The following is a 12,865-nucleotide window of genomic DNA, read 5'->3' on the forward strand; positions in this document are numbered from 1 at the left end:
CACACACACACACACACACACACACACACACACACACACACACACACACACACACACACACACACACAAGGACACACAATAATGGTTGTTTCATTTAAATGTACAGTTGAAGACGGAAGTTTACATACACCTTAGCCAAATACATTTAAACTGTAATCCTAGTAAAAATTCCCTGTCTTAGGTCAGTTATGATCACCACTTTATTTGAAGAATGTGAAATGTCAGAATAATAGTAGAGAGAATGATTTATTTCAGCTTTTATTTCTTTCATCACATTCCCAGTGGGTCAGAGGTTTACATACATTCAATTAGTATGTGGTAGCATTGCCTTTAAATTGTTTAACTTAGGTCAAACGTTTCGGGTAGCCTTCCACAAGATTCCCACAATAAGTTGGGTGAATTTTGGCCCATTCCTCCTGACAGAGCTGGTGTAACTGAGTCAGGTTTGTAGGCCTCCTTGCTCGCACACACTTTTTCAGTTCTGCCCACAAATGTTCTATAGGATTGAGGTCAGGGCTTTGTGATGGCCACTCCAATACCTTGACTTTGTTGTCCTTAAGCCATTTTGCCACAACTTTGGTAGTATGCTTGGTGTCATTGTCCATTTGGAAGACCCATTTGCGACCAAGCTTTAACTTCCTGACTGATGTCTTGAGATGTTGCTTCAATATATCCACATACTTTTCCTTCCTCATGATGCCATCTATTTTGTGAAGTGCACCAGTCCCTCCTGCAGCAAAGCACCCCCAAAGCATGATGCTGCCACCCCCGTGCTTCACGGTTGGGATGGTGTTCTTCAGCTTTTAAGCGACCCCCTTTTCCTCCAAACATAACGATGGTCATTATGGCCAAACAGTTCTATTTTTGTTTCATCAGACCAGAGGACATTTTTCCAAAAAGTACGATCTTTGTCCCAACGTGCAGATGCAAACCGTAGTCTGGCTTTTTTATGGCGGTTCTGGAGCGGTGGCTTCTTGCTTGCTGTGCGGCCTTTCAGGTTATGTCGATATAGGACTCGTTTTACTGTGGATATAGATACTTTTGTACCTGTTTCCTCCAGCATCTTCACAAGGTCCTTTGCTGTTGTTCTGGGATTTATTTGCACTTTTCGCACCAAAATACATTAATCTCCAGGAGACAGAAAGCTGCGTGGTCCCATGCTGTTTATACTTGCATACTATTGTTTGTACAGATGAACATGGTACCTTCAGGCGTTTGGAAATTGCTTCCAAGGATGAACCAGACTTGTGTAGGTCTATAATGTTTTTCTGAGGTCTTGGCTGATTTCTTTTGATTTTCCCATGATGTCAAGCAAAGAGGGATTGAGTTTGAAGGTATCCCTCAAAATACATCCACAGGTACACCTCCAATTGACTCAAATGATGTCAATTAGCCTACCAGAAGCTTCTAAAGCCATGACATCATTTTCTGGAATTTTCCAAGCTGTTTAAATGCCCAGTCAACTTAGTGTATGTAAACTTCTGACCTACTGGAATTGTGATACAGTTGTTGGAAATATTACTTGTGTCATGCGCGAAGTAGATGTCCTAACTGACTTGCCAAAACTATAGTTTGTTAACAAGACATTTGTGGAGTGGTTGAAAAACGAGTTTTAATGACTCCAACCTAAGTGAATGTAAACTTCTGACTTCAACTGTATTTTACTCTTTGTAAGGCAGACCACCGTCTTGGTGTTCACTCATCCGCTGAATAGAAGAGAACGTTAGCTTCTTTCTAATTTTAATGGCTCTGTTTCATAACAAATCAAAGTACCTGGGGGCATCGCTTTCAACGAACCCTCGCATGCATTGCCAGATTAAGAAATCATAGGCCCCGGGGATTAATCTTCTCTTTTCAGCAAAATACATTTGCTTTCCGAACTGTATGTTTTACCCGTGATTGTATTTTGAAATTAACAAAAGGCAAACAGACCAACCATAGAAATATAATCCATAGATGGCAGTTTCCATTCAAGTCAGGACTGGCAGCCGTTGCTAGTGTACCCATGAGTTTAATAGTCAAATTGCCAGGGTAAGAGGTTCCAAAACCCTTCCATGAATTATATGTGTATGACCACAATGTAACAAGCTGTATATTTGGCGCGCATGCTGGCCCGAATGTAGACCAGCAACCAGTGCTGTAACGTACTTCGTAAAACTAATTTAAAGTACTACTTAAGTCGTTTTTGGGGGTATCTGTACTTTACTTTACTATTTATAGTTTTAACAGCTTTTACTTCACTACATTCCTAAAGAAAATAATAAAATTTTTACTCTATACATTTTCCCTGACCCTAAAAATTACTCATTGCATTTTAAATGCTTAGCAGGACAGGAAAATGGACCAATTGACACACTTATCAAGAGAACATCCCTGGTCATCCCTACTGCCTCTGATCTGGTGCCTCGTTTGTAAATGATGTCTGAGTGTTGTAATGTGTCCCTGACTATCCATAGATAAAAAAAGAAAACAAAAGAAAATGGTACCGTCCCGTTTGCTTAATAAAGGAATTTGAAATAATTTATACTTTAACTTTTGATACATAATATATTTACAACCAAATACTTTTACTTTTACTCAAGTAATATTTTACTGGGTGGCTTTCACATTAGGTACAGTATCTTTACTTTTACTCAAGTATGACAATTGGGGACTTTTTCCACCACTGCCAGTAAATGCCAAGAAAAAGGGAACACTTGAGTAAATGAGGGATACAAATAATATGTTATGGTGTGGGCAGCATTTTCCTGGCATGGTTTAGCTCCACTTGTAGAATCTATGGCAAGGCTCATTGAAGCTGTTCAGACAGCTTGTGGTGGCCAAACACTCTTTTAAGACACTATGTTGGTGTTTCCTTTATTTTGGCTGTTACCTGTATGTGCTTGTGACAAAACATATTTTTTTACTATTGATCCTCTGTGGCTAAATTATACTCTCTGGTGTATTTTGAACATTGAGAGTGGGCTCCTGTGGTTGGATAAAAAATAATAAGAAAAAAATAACTTTATTTTTAATTGGTATTATTATTAATAATAAATAATGAAGTTACCCACGTGTGCCCCATACTTCCTCTCCTCCCCCCATCTGACGATTAGCAGAGCGGCAGCAGCAGGCTGTCTACATTAATTGAGAGCGGGCTCCTGAATCCTTCTGTGGTTGGCAGTTGCAGTAAAAAAAATATATGTACTATATATATAATATATACTGTATAAATGTCCTTTTTGCTGCCTCTTGGGCCCCCCCCACGGGCCTGGGCCAAGGGGCTTCAGCCCCTGTGAGCCCCTGCTTAATCCGGCTCTGATCGCATGAACTGGGAGAAAACATGTAAAAAATACAACTTGGAAGAGGCACAAGTGTTTTATGTGAACATATAATCATATTGCAACGAAGTGTGCATAATTAATTAAGACTCACAGTTCCGTGAGCCAGCAAAAGCAGCAATTAGGCTAACCAGACAAACTGGCCTCTGTGTGCTCACTGTGCCTGTGAGTTGTGGGGTGCATCATTTGTTTGGCACTTCTCAGCAAGCTGTCCTGTCCTGTTGTCCTGTCCTCGCAGCAACTCCAGTAGTTCCACTTTCCCATCATTGCCTAAAACAAAAGGAAGGGGAGAAGGGAGGGAAAGTAACAGTTAAGAACGGACAGATGTGTGTTTTTCCGTGGATGTGTGTGAGAGTGTATGTCTACGTCCTTCTATGAATTATCCTATGTGTGGGTTTGTGCATGTGGGTGTGTGAAATGTCCTTGTATGAATCAATAAATGTGTGTGTCTGTGTGTGTGTGACTGTGTCTGTGTGTGTGCCCTCCCACCCTAGGTCTCCCCCAAATCAAGGCTGTGAGTCACACGGAGGTGGCGTCCATCCCCTACGTGGCCACCACGGCATTGACTGCCCTGGTCAATGCGGGCTGCCTGTGCAGAGACACTTGTGCTAACAAATGGCAAGTAACACACACACACACATGTCCATACATTACCAAATACGCCCTCGCAGGCATCGCACCTGCCCTGTGCTGTGTGTAACAGTAGGTCCCCACCCTCTCCCAATTTGGACTCAAACCCGAGACCTTCTGCCCAACAACAACACTTTGCACTTCCAAAGCAGCATTCTAACCAATCACTATACCAAAACCATGGTCTTGTTTGATTGAGAGTGACACTGCTTTAGGTCTCATGCGGGATGACGTCACTGCTGCACGATGCTCGCTCTGGTGCTCGGCAAAAACAGCCAGTGATACTACTACGTCTGCTACATGTGCTACACTGAAAATTAATGGATCCTCTTCCCTCTATGAATGCTGACCTTGTCTGATCTCTCTCTCTCTCTTCCCTCAGAGTTCTTATCACCGGAGCCTCAGGTGGTGTTGGGAAGTTCTCCATCCAGGTAAGGACACTTCTGATATGACCAGTAGCAGATAGCACCGACACTCAACACTGTTCTCAAACCAGCACAAGTGGTGACCTTCAGCAATCACAACGAGTATACACGCAGACACACACACACACACACACACACACACACACACACACACACACACACACACACACACACACACACACACACACACACACACACACACACACACACACAGAGTGGTCTGTTTCCTCCGTAGCTGTTGAAGGCCTGGGGAGCCCACGTGAACAGTGACCTGCTCCCATAATTCCGAGGGGCTCGTGAGGGGTCTGGGGGCATATGAAGTGGTGGACTACACGGCAGGAGACGTGGCCGCAGAGCTTGGACAGCTGGAGAAGTGGGTTTTGTTCGTTGGAATAATGTACAAGTGTGTGTGTTTGTATGTATGAGGGAAAGTCCAAAGCTGGGTCATGTTCATAATTAGGGCATGTAACGGAACATTTTTAAAAATGTTTTGCAACAGAAAACAAAAATGTGTGTTTCTTATACAGGTAATCCCTCCCTGATTTTGTCAATTATTTTCAGTTTGGTGCCTAATGAACACAACCCAAATCCTTGGATCATGTAAACAACCCCATGATGTGTCAACTGAGACACAGGGCCACAACATTTAAAGAGTGCCTCAAAGAGAACATGTAATTTCCCTCAAATAAACCCAATTTCATCCATTGAGATTCTCCTCTAGATCTGATTCCTTAACATACATATTTCTCATTGTGAGAGTAGCTAGCTACGAAGTTCCAATCTAATGATATACAGTCATGATTGCGCTCGGATATCGTCTCCCCCACAAACCCACCCCCCCAAACACCCTACCTGGCCAACATCATAAACAACTTTCGCACACCTGCCCGCTGATTCACTTCCTGGTTTCTATGGTGACATGGCTCAAGGACTACAGTGGGAGGCTAAATGCCCTCCTATGTGGGGCTGATCAGGATAAACCCTGTTAACCTTGCCTCAGTGGCCCTGAGTAGAGACATACAGAGATTACTAAGAAACACACTTCAATCACTTAGGCTTGGCTAGATGTCTCAGTTTATCTTCAGGTTAAGTTGTTTATTTGTCTGTTAGATAGCATGAAGGCTATAGCAGTAAAGACCATCTTGAGTGGTGTGTTGTTGTGGATCGGATTATCTCTCTCTGTCCTTTCCTCCTGTCTCTCTGTCTCTATCTCTCTCTTTCTCCCTCTCTTCCTCCTTTTCTGTCCTCATCTGCTTACCCTTTTTACAGTAATTAATCAAGACGTTCTCTACTGCGCTGACATGGTTACGCATCCTCCATCTTTGCTGGAACCGTGCTGGAAAGGACAAAGTGAAAATAAATACTCGAGCCAGCCCAGTGTGTGTCTGGTTGGCACAATAGTGGGAAAACGGTATTAGACTTTTTTTTATCACCAGTTATCTGTCTCCCTGTGTTCCTTCCCCCTTAAGGTTTGACGTGATCCTGGACAACATGGGAAACCAACGTCTTCAACATTAGACCAAGAAAAAAGTTGCAAGCAGGGCTACCTCATCACGAGAGCGTGAGTCCGACTCACCTCCGCTACATACGCGTAAGGGCAAAATGTCCTAACATATGAAGGCAATCTAAACGTTTTAAAAGCCTTTATTGTAACTTGGCTAAACCAACCGACCACACCCCTCTATCTGGGTGGGGGTTACAGGGGCATTAAGCCTAACACCCCTTTTCACACTGCTGAGCTGTACTGCACTGGCCTGGTTACGCATCCAACATAGTTGCTGGAACCATGCTGTTAAAGACAATGTGAAAAGAAAAGATCTGTGCCAGGACATTACGATAGTGTGAAAACAATATATGTGAAACCCCCCAGTTTGGCCAGGGTGGGGCAGTAAGCACCATGAGACTGCTTCCTCCGGGGCCTGTATTCATAAAGTGTCTCAGAGTAAGGGTGCTGATCTAGGATCAGGTGCCCCCCTGTCCATGTAATATTATTAATCTAGATCAGCACTCCTACTCTCAGGTGCTTTGTGAATACTAGCCCACGTGTTTTGCCTGTAGTACGTCAGCTGAGTGGATGGATGTGCAACAGACATACAGAGGGAGTCATGACATGTTCTGTCCTGACTTGGCTTTATATACAGTAGATAGCATCACATGCCTTCAATATGGTTTGTGCTTCATCAGTGGAAATAACCCCGCAGGGTGTCAAATCTAATCGTTTTCCTGAGGAAGAAATTCGATTGGGTAAGAGGAGGAATCCGCCTGTGTTTGTTTCTGTACTGTGTGTGTGTTCGTCTCTCTGTGAGTGTGTGTGTGCCCATTACGTGCAGATGGGCTGTTTGTGGAGTGCATGTGGAATAGCCTAGGTGTGATGGGTTTGTTGGGGCGAACTAAATCGATGGATGGTTTGGAACAGGGTGAGGCTGCTGCTTAGGGGACTGTGTATGTGGTCCTCCTGAGCAGCACAAGCTTGGTAGGAAAGGGCAATGACTCTGGCAGTGAGTTACACTAGTCACTAGTGTGTGTGTGTCTGTCTCTCTGTCTGTTTGTGTCTGTGTGCGTTTGTGTGTGTATCTATGTCACAGACACATGGCTGCTGAAATGGCAGTTTTTAGGCAGCCAGAGCTCTAAATGCCTGTGTGTGTGTGTGTGTGTGTGTTTCCCGCCAAGCTTCCGGCTCAGGATCCTATTGTTTGTGTGAGCAGCCGGCTGGCCATACCAGGTGACCGCGGGGCTGAAGCATGAGTCACACTGGAACACCCTGGGGGCTCAGACAGGCTGGAGCTGGAGCTGGACACTGTACCTGAGCGAGCACAGCCCGATGGGGACCTCTAGTGGCCCAACACAGCATCACTAGTCTAGAACACAAGTGGCACTTTCATAGCCTGGTCCCTGATCTGTTTGTGCCATCATGTCAGGACAATGACTTGTCATGTTTGCCATTACAAGGAGTTGACATGACAGCACAAACAGATCTGGGACCAGGCTAGCACTTTCACTTATTCCTACAGACACATAGTAAAATGCCAACATGTGTTAACTAAGCTTTATTGTGTGGTTATGCAGTGTTGTATAGGATGTGTCTAGTACAGTACATAGTACTGCCCTTGTGCTACTAAACAGTAATTATCAAGGACATTGATTCCACTAGCATTTGCGTTTGCTCTTTATATATAGTCCTGTGTCTGTTTGTAGGTTTTCATGCAATGTGGCCTTTGGGGACAATACAGATGTATTGAATTGAGTTACACTCGGGTAGAATCTTGACCTTCCACTCTCTCTAATATATGTTTCCCTCACTCTCTCTCTCCCACCCTCTCAGAACATGTGTAACGGAGTGTTCTACCGCTTGGGGTTCTATGCCCCAGACAGCCTTGCGTTGGACGAGGTCAGCCAGCTGGTGGATGCAGGAAAGGTACTGCTACTGCCTTCTCTAGTCTATTGCATCATACAGTGACTCATTTCTAGAGATTGGTATTAGCCAGATTGATAGGTATATGTATGTTGTGCATTATCCCTGAGAAATATAAAAACAAACAAACAAACATAAACAAACAAATATAATACACACTCTACCATGTCAACCACACTTGATGCTCTACCATGCCAGCCACACTGCACACTCTACCATGTCAACCACACTTGATGCTTTACAATGCCAGCCACTGTGGTGAATGATGGACGGAGTCAGGTGCAGGAGTAAAATAACCGGATGCAGATGTATTCCTTCCAGACATAGAATGCGCCTACAACGGCAATCGAAACAGGTACAGGGGAAACAATCCTCCCTGACCAAACACAGTCTCAGAAAATACAATAAATGTAATGAAACAGGGGAAAATCAACCCTGGCAAAATAAATGAGAGAGTATCTCAACCGAGCTACTCTCCTCCCACATAGAACAATCACTCACAAAGACAAGGGGGCAGAGGGAACACTTATACACAGACTAATTAGAGGATGAGCACCAGGTGTGTGTGTGATTGACAAGACAAGACAAGTGGAGTGATGAGAATGGGAGCGGCAGTAGCTAGTAAGCCGGTGACGACGAACGCCGAAACCTGCCCGAACAAGGAGGGGAGGCAGCCTCGGCGAAAGTCGTGACAGCCACACTGCACACTCTACCATATCAACCACACTTGATGCTCTATCATGCCAGCCACACTGCACACTCTACCATGTCAACCACACTTGATGCTCTATCATGCCAGCCACACTGCACACTCTACCATGTCAACCACACTTGATGCTCTATCATGCCAGCCACACTGCACACTCTACCATGTCAACCACACTTGATGATCTATCATGCCAGCCACACTGCACACTCTACCATGTCAACCACACTTGATGCTCTATCATGCCAGCCACACTACATGCTCTACCATGTCAGCCACACTTGATGCTCTACCATTTTAACCACACTGCATGCTCTATTATGCCAGCCACACTGCACACTCTACCATGTCAACCACACTTGATGCTCTACCATTTCAACCACACTGCATGCTCTACCATTTCAACCACACTGCATGCTCTACCATGTCAACCACTCTGCATGCTTTACCATTTCAACCACACTGCATGCTCTACCATGTAAACCACACTGCATGCTCTACCAAATCAACCACACTGCATGCTCTACCATGTCAGCCACACTTGATGCTCTACCATTTCAACCACACTGCATGCTCTACCAATTCAACCACACTGCATGCTCTACCATGTCAACCACTCTGCATGCTTTACCATTTCAACCACACTGCATGCTCTACCATGTAAACCACACTGCATGCTCTACCATGTCAACCACACTGCATGCTCTACCATGTCAACCACACTTGATGATCTATCATGCCAGCCATACTGCACACTCTACCATGTCAACCACACTTGATGATCTATCATGCCAGCCACACTACATGCTCTACCATGTCAGCCACACTTGATGCTCTACCATTTCAACCACACTGCATGCTCTATTATGTCAACCACACTGCATGCTCTACCATGTAAACCACACTGCATGCTCTACCATATCAACCACACTGCATGCTCTACCATGTCAGCCACACTTGATGCTCTACCATTTCAACCACACTGCATGCTCTACCATGTCAACCACTCTGCATGCTCTACCATTTCAACCACACTTGATGCTCTACCATTTCAACCACACTGCATGCTCTACCATGTCAACCACACTGCATGCTCTACCATGTCAACCACACTGCATGCTCTACCATTTCAACCACACTGCATGCTCTACCATGTAAACCACACTGCATGCTCTACCATGTCAACCACACTGCATGTTGTCAACCATAATGGAGAGGGGGGTTGTGAGAGGATATTCTATGACGACGGGTTAAACAACATGAATAGTCAAAATAAAATGTTTATACAGTAAAGGAAGGGAGCACTGCGATATTCAGAGTCCCCCTGTGTCTTTGTGTGTGTGTGAACATTCCCCTGTGTCGGTGCGTGGTTGGCTATGAGTCATATATTAACAGTGAATGGGTTTTCAACAGTGCTGAGCAGCCATTCGCTAAAGCGAACAACATCCCCCCCCCCCCCTCCCATCATGGGTGTAATCCATAGCTCTTTGTCCCAGGGCTTATAGGGACAGCACAGCATTTTGGGGAGCTGGCTTGCCGGGCTGGTGACGGGAATCCATGCACACACACGCACACAGATATACCCACACATGGTCGCATACGCATACGCACTCACACAGACACACACACAACTCACACTCCCCAACCCCTGTCAGACTCAGCCGGATGGCTGGTCTCTCACTGTGACGCCAGTACCCGGTTCATTCATTGTTAATGACAAGAGATGCTGATGAGAATAACATGTTGGGAGGGTGGGGGGCACAGGATTGTCTAGCCTCATCAGATTTTTAACATCAGCCCCTCCCTCTCTTCCTCCCTCCCTCGCTAATTTTTTTGTTGACGGTTGTGCATTAATTTCGAGATGATTTGGCATGAGTGGTGGGGGGGGGAGATAATGAAGGAGAGTGTTTGTAGGATTCCCAGTTGTATTCATAGATAGTCATGGATTAGTAATCTGTTCAGCGTTATAACTACAGACGCCGTATCTTAATTTGATCTAGTTTGCTACAGCAGGAAAATACATTTTTGTCAGGGCAAATCAAGTCTGACATTTTAAAGTGGTAATTACAAACTTAAGAATACTTTTTAAACCTTGAATGTACTACAAATTTGGATTTTCTGCTCTGTAGGAATATTCTCAGTAACAAAAGAGTGATCAAATTAAGATCCTACATCTGTAGTGTAATCTCGGTTAACCCAGAACTAAAATCTTGCATAATTTGGTCAGATGTCAATTACCATATATATATATATATATATATATATATATATATATATATATATATATATATATAGATAGATATATATTTAGTCTGTCCACAAGAGATTATAGCTAGTGCAGTATGTATTGGTTTGGTTGGTTGAGGCCCGTACATACAGCTTGCAGCAAAAACAAGCAAGTCTGTGAGGTTTCCGTGAGGTATCTATTCATGAATTGTGTTTTTACTCTCTGTGTGTGTACAGACCCTCACTCGGTGTTGTGTCCTTCCCTAGATCCTTCCGGTTGTGGAGGCCACGTTCCAATTCTCCCAGGTGCCGCAGGCCTTCCAGAAACTGGAGGGGGGTCATGCCAAGGGGAAGACCTGTAGAATGCTGAATTCTTTCTTGACCAGTGGAGGAAGGGGAGAACCATCCTTTTCAGTGAATTTCAGAAAAATATAAACATAATTAAAAAGTTATCCTTTTTAGATAAAACTGTACTAAATATTTTAAAATAGCCTCCCGAGTGGCGCAGTGGTCTAAGGCACTGCATCGCAGTGCTAGCTGTGCCACTAGAGATCCTGGTTCGAATCCAGGCTCTGTCGTAGCCGGCCACAACCGGGAGACCCATGGGGCGGTGCACAATTGGCCCAGGGTAGGGGAGGGAATGGTCGGCAGGGATGTAGCTCAGTTGGTAGAGCATGGCGTTTGCAACGCCAGGGTTGTGGGTTTGATTCCCATGGGGGGCCACTATGGAAAAAAGATAAAGAAAATAATGTGTGCACTCACTAACTGTAAGTCACTCTGGATAAGAGCGTTGACTAAAATGTCACCAAATATTTTTTCTTTATTTAACCAGGTAAGCCAGTTGAGAACAAGTTCTCATTTACAACTGCGACCTGGCCAAGATAAAGCAAAGCAGTGCGATAAAAACAACAACTCAGAGTTACACATGGGATAAACAAAACATAAAGTCAAAAACAAAAAAATTAAATATATATACAGTGTGTGCGAATGTAGTAAGTTATGGAGGTAAGCCAATAAATAGGCCATTGTGCAAAATAGTTACAATTTCTTATTAACACTGGAATGATAGATGTGCAAAAGATGATGTGCAAATAGAGATAATGGGGTGCAAATTAGCTGAATAGATAACAATATGGGGATGAGGTAGTTGGGTGGGCTAATTTCAGAATGGCTGTGTACAGGTGCAGTGATCGGTAAGCTGCTCAGACAACTGACTCTTAAAGTTAGTGAGGGAGATAAGAGTCTCCAGCTTCAGAGATTTTTGCAGTTCGTTCCAGTCATTGGCAGCAGAGAACTGGAAGGAATGGCGGCCAAAGGAGGTGTTGGCTTTGGGGATGACCAGTGAGATATACCTGCTGGAGCGCAGACTACGGGTGAGTGTTGCTATGGTGACCAGTGAGCTAAGGTAAGACGGGGATTTGCCTAGCAGTGATTTATAGATGACCTGGAGCCAGTGGGTTTGGCGACGAATATGTAATGAGGGCCAGCCAACAAGAGCAACAGGTCACAATGGTGGGTAGTATATGGGGCTTTGGTGACAAAACGGATGGCACTGTGATAGACTACATCCAATTTGCTGAGTAGAGTGTTGGAGGCTATTTTGTAAATGACATCGCCGAAGACAAGGATCGGTAGGATAGTCAGTTTTACGAGGGCATGTTTTGCAGCATGAGTGAAGGAGGCTTTGTTGCGAAATAGGAAGCCGATTCTAGATCTAACTTTTGATTGGAGATGCTTAATGTGAGTCTGGAAGGAGAGTTTACAGTCTAACCAGACACCTAGGTATTTGTAGTTGTCCACATACTCTAGGTCAGACCCGCCGAGAGTAGTGATTCTAGTCGGGTGGGCGGGTGCAAGCAGCATTCGGTTGAAGAGCATGCATTTAGTTTTACTAGTGTTTAAGAGCAGTTGGAGGCTACGGAATGAGTGTTGTATGACGTTGAAGCTCGTTTGGAGGTTTGTTAACACAGTGTCCAATAAAGGGCCAGATGTATACAAAATGGTCTTGTCCGCATAGAGGTGGATCCTAGCTTCACCAGCAGCAAGATATCAAATCAAATCAAATCACATTTTATTGGCCACATGCGCCGAATACAACAGGTGCAGACATTACAGTGAAATGCTTACTTACAGCCCTTAACCAACA

At 44.3% G+C, this 12,865-nt stretch overlaps 1 pseudogene across 1 annotated transcript; it reads left to right on the forward strand.

Annotated features, from left to right (window-relative positions):
- Positions 1-3,305: 3,305 nt before the first annotated feature.
- On the forward strand, positions 3,306-11,154 carry LOC311107186 (reticulon-4-interacting protein 1 homolog, mitochondrial-like; annotated as a pseudogene). The gene is made up of 6 exons: positions 3,306-3,324; positions 3,815-3,938; positions 4,333-4,381; positions 4,611-4,752; positions 7,698-7,790; positions 10,987-11,154. The product of its transcript is annotated as a reticulon-4-interacting protein 1 homolog, mitochondrial-like (transcript).
- The last annotated feature ends 1,711 nt before the right edge of the window (positions 11,155-12,865 follow it).

The sequence above is a fragment of the Coregonus lavaretus genome, assembly GCF_964263955.1.
Source record: "Coregonus lavaretus genome assembly, chromosome: 31".
NCBI classification, from domain to species: Eukaryota; Metazoa; Chordata; class Actinopteri; order Salmoniformes; family Salmonidae; genus Coregonus; species Coregonus lavaretus.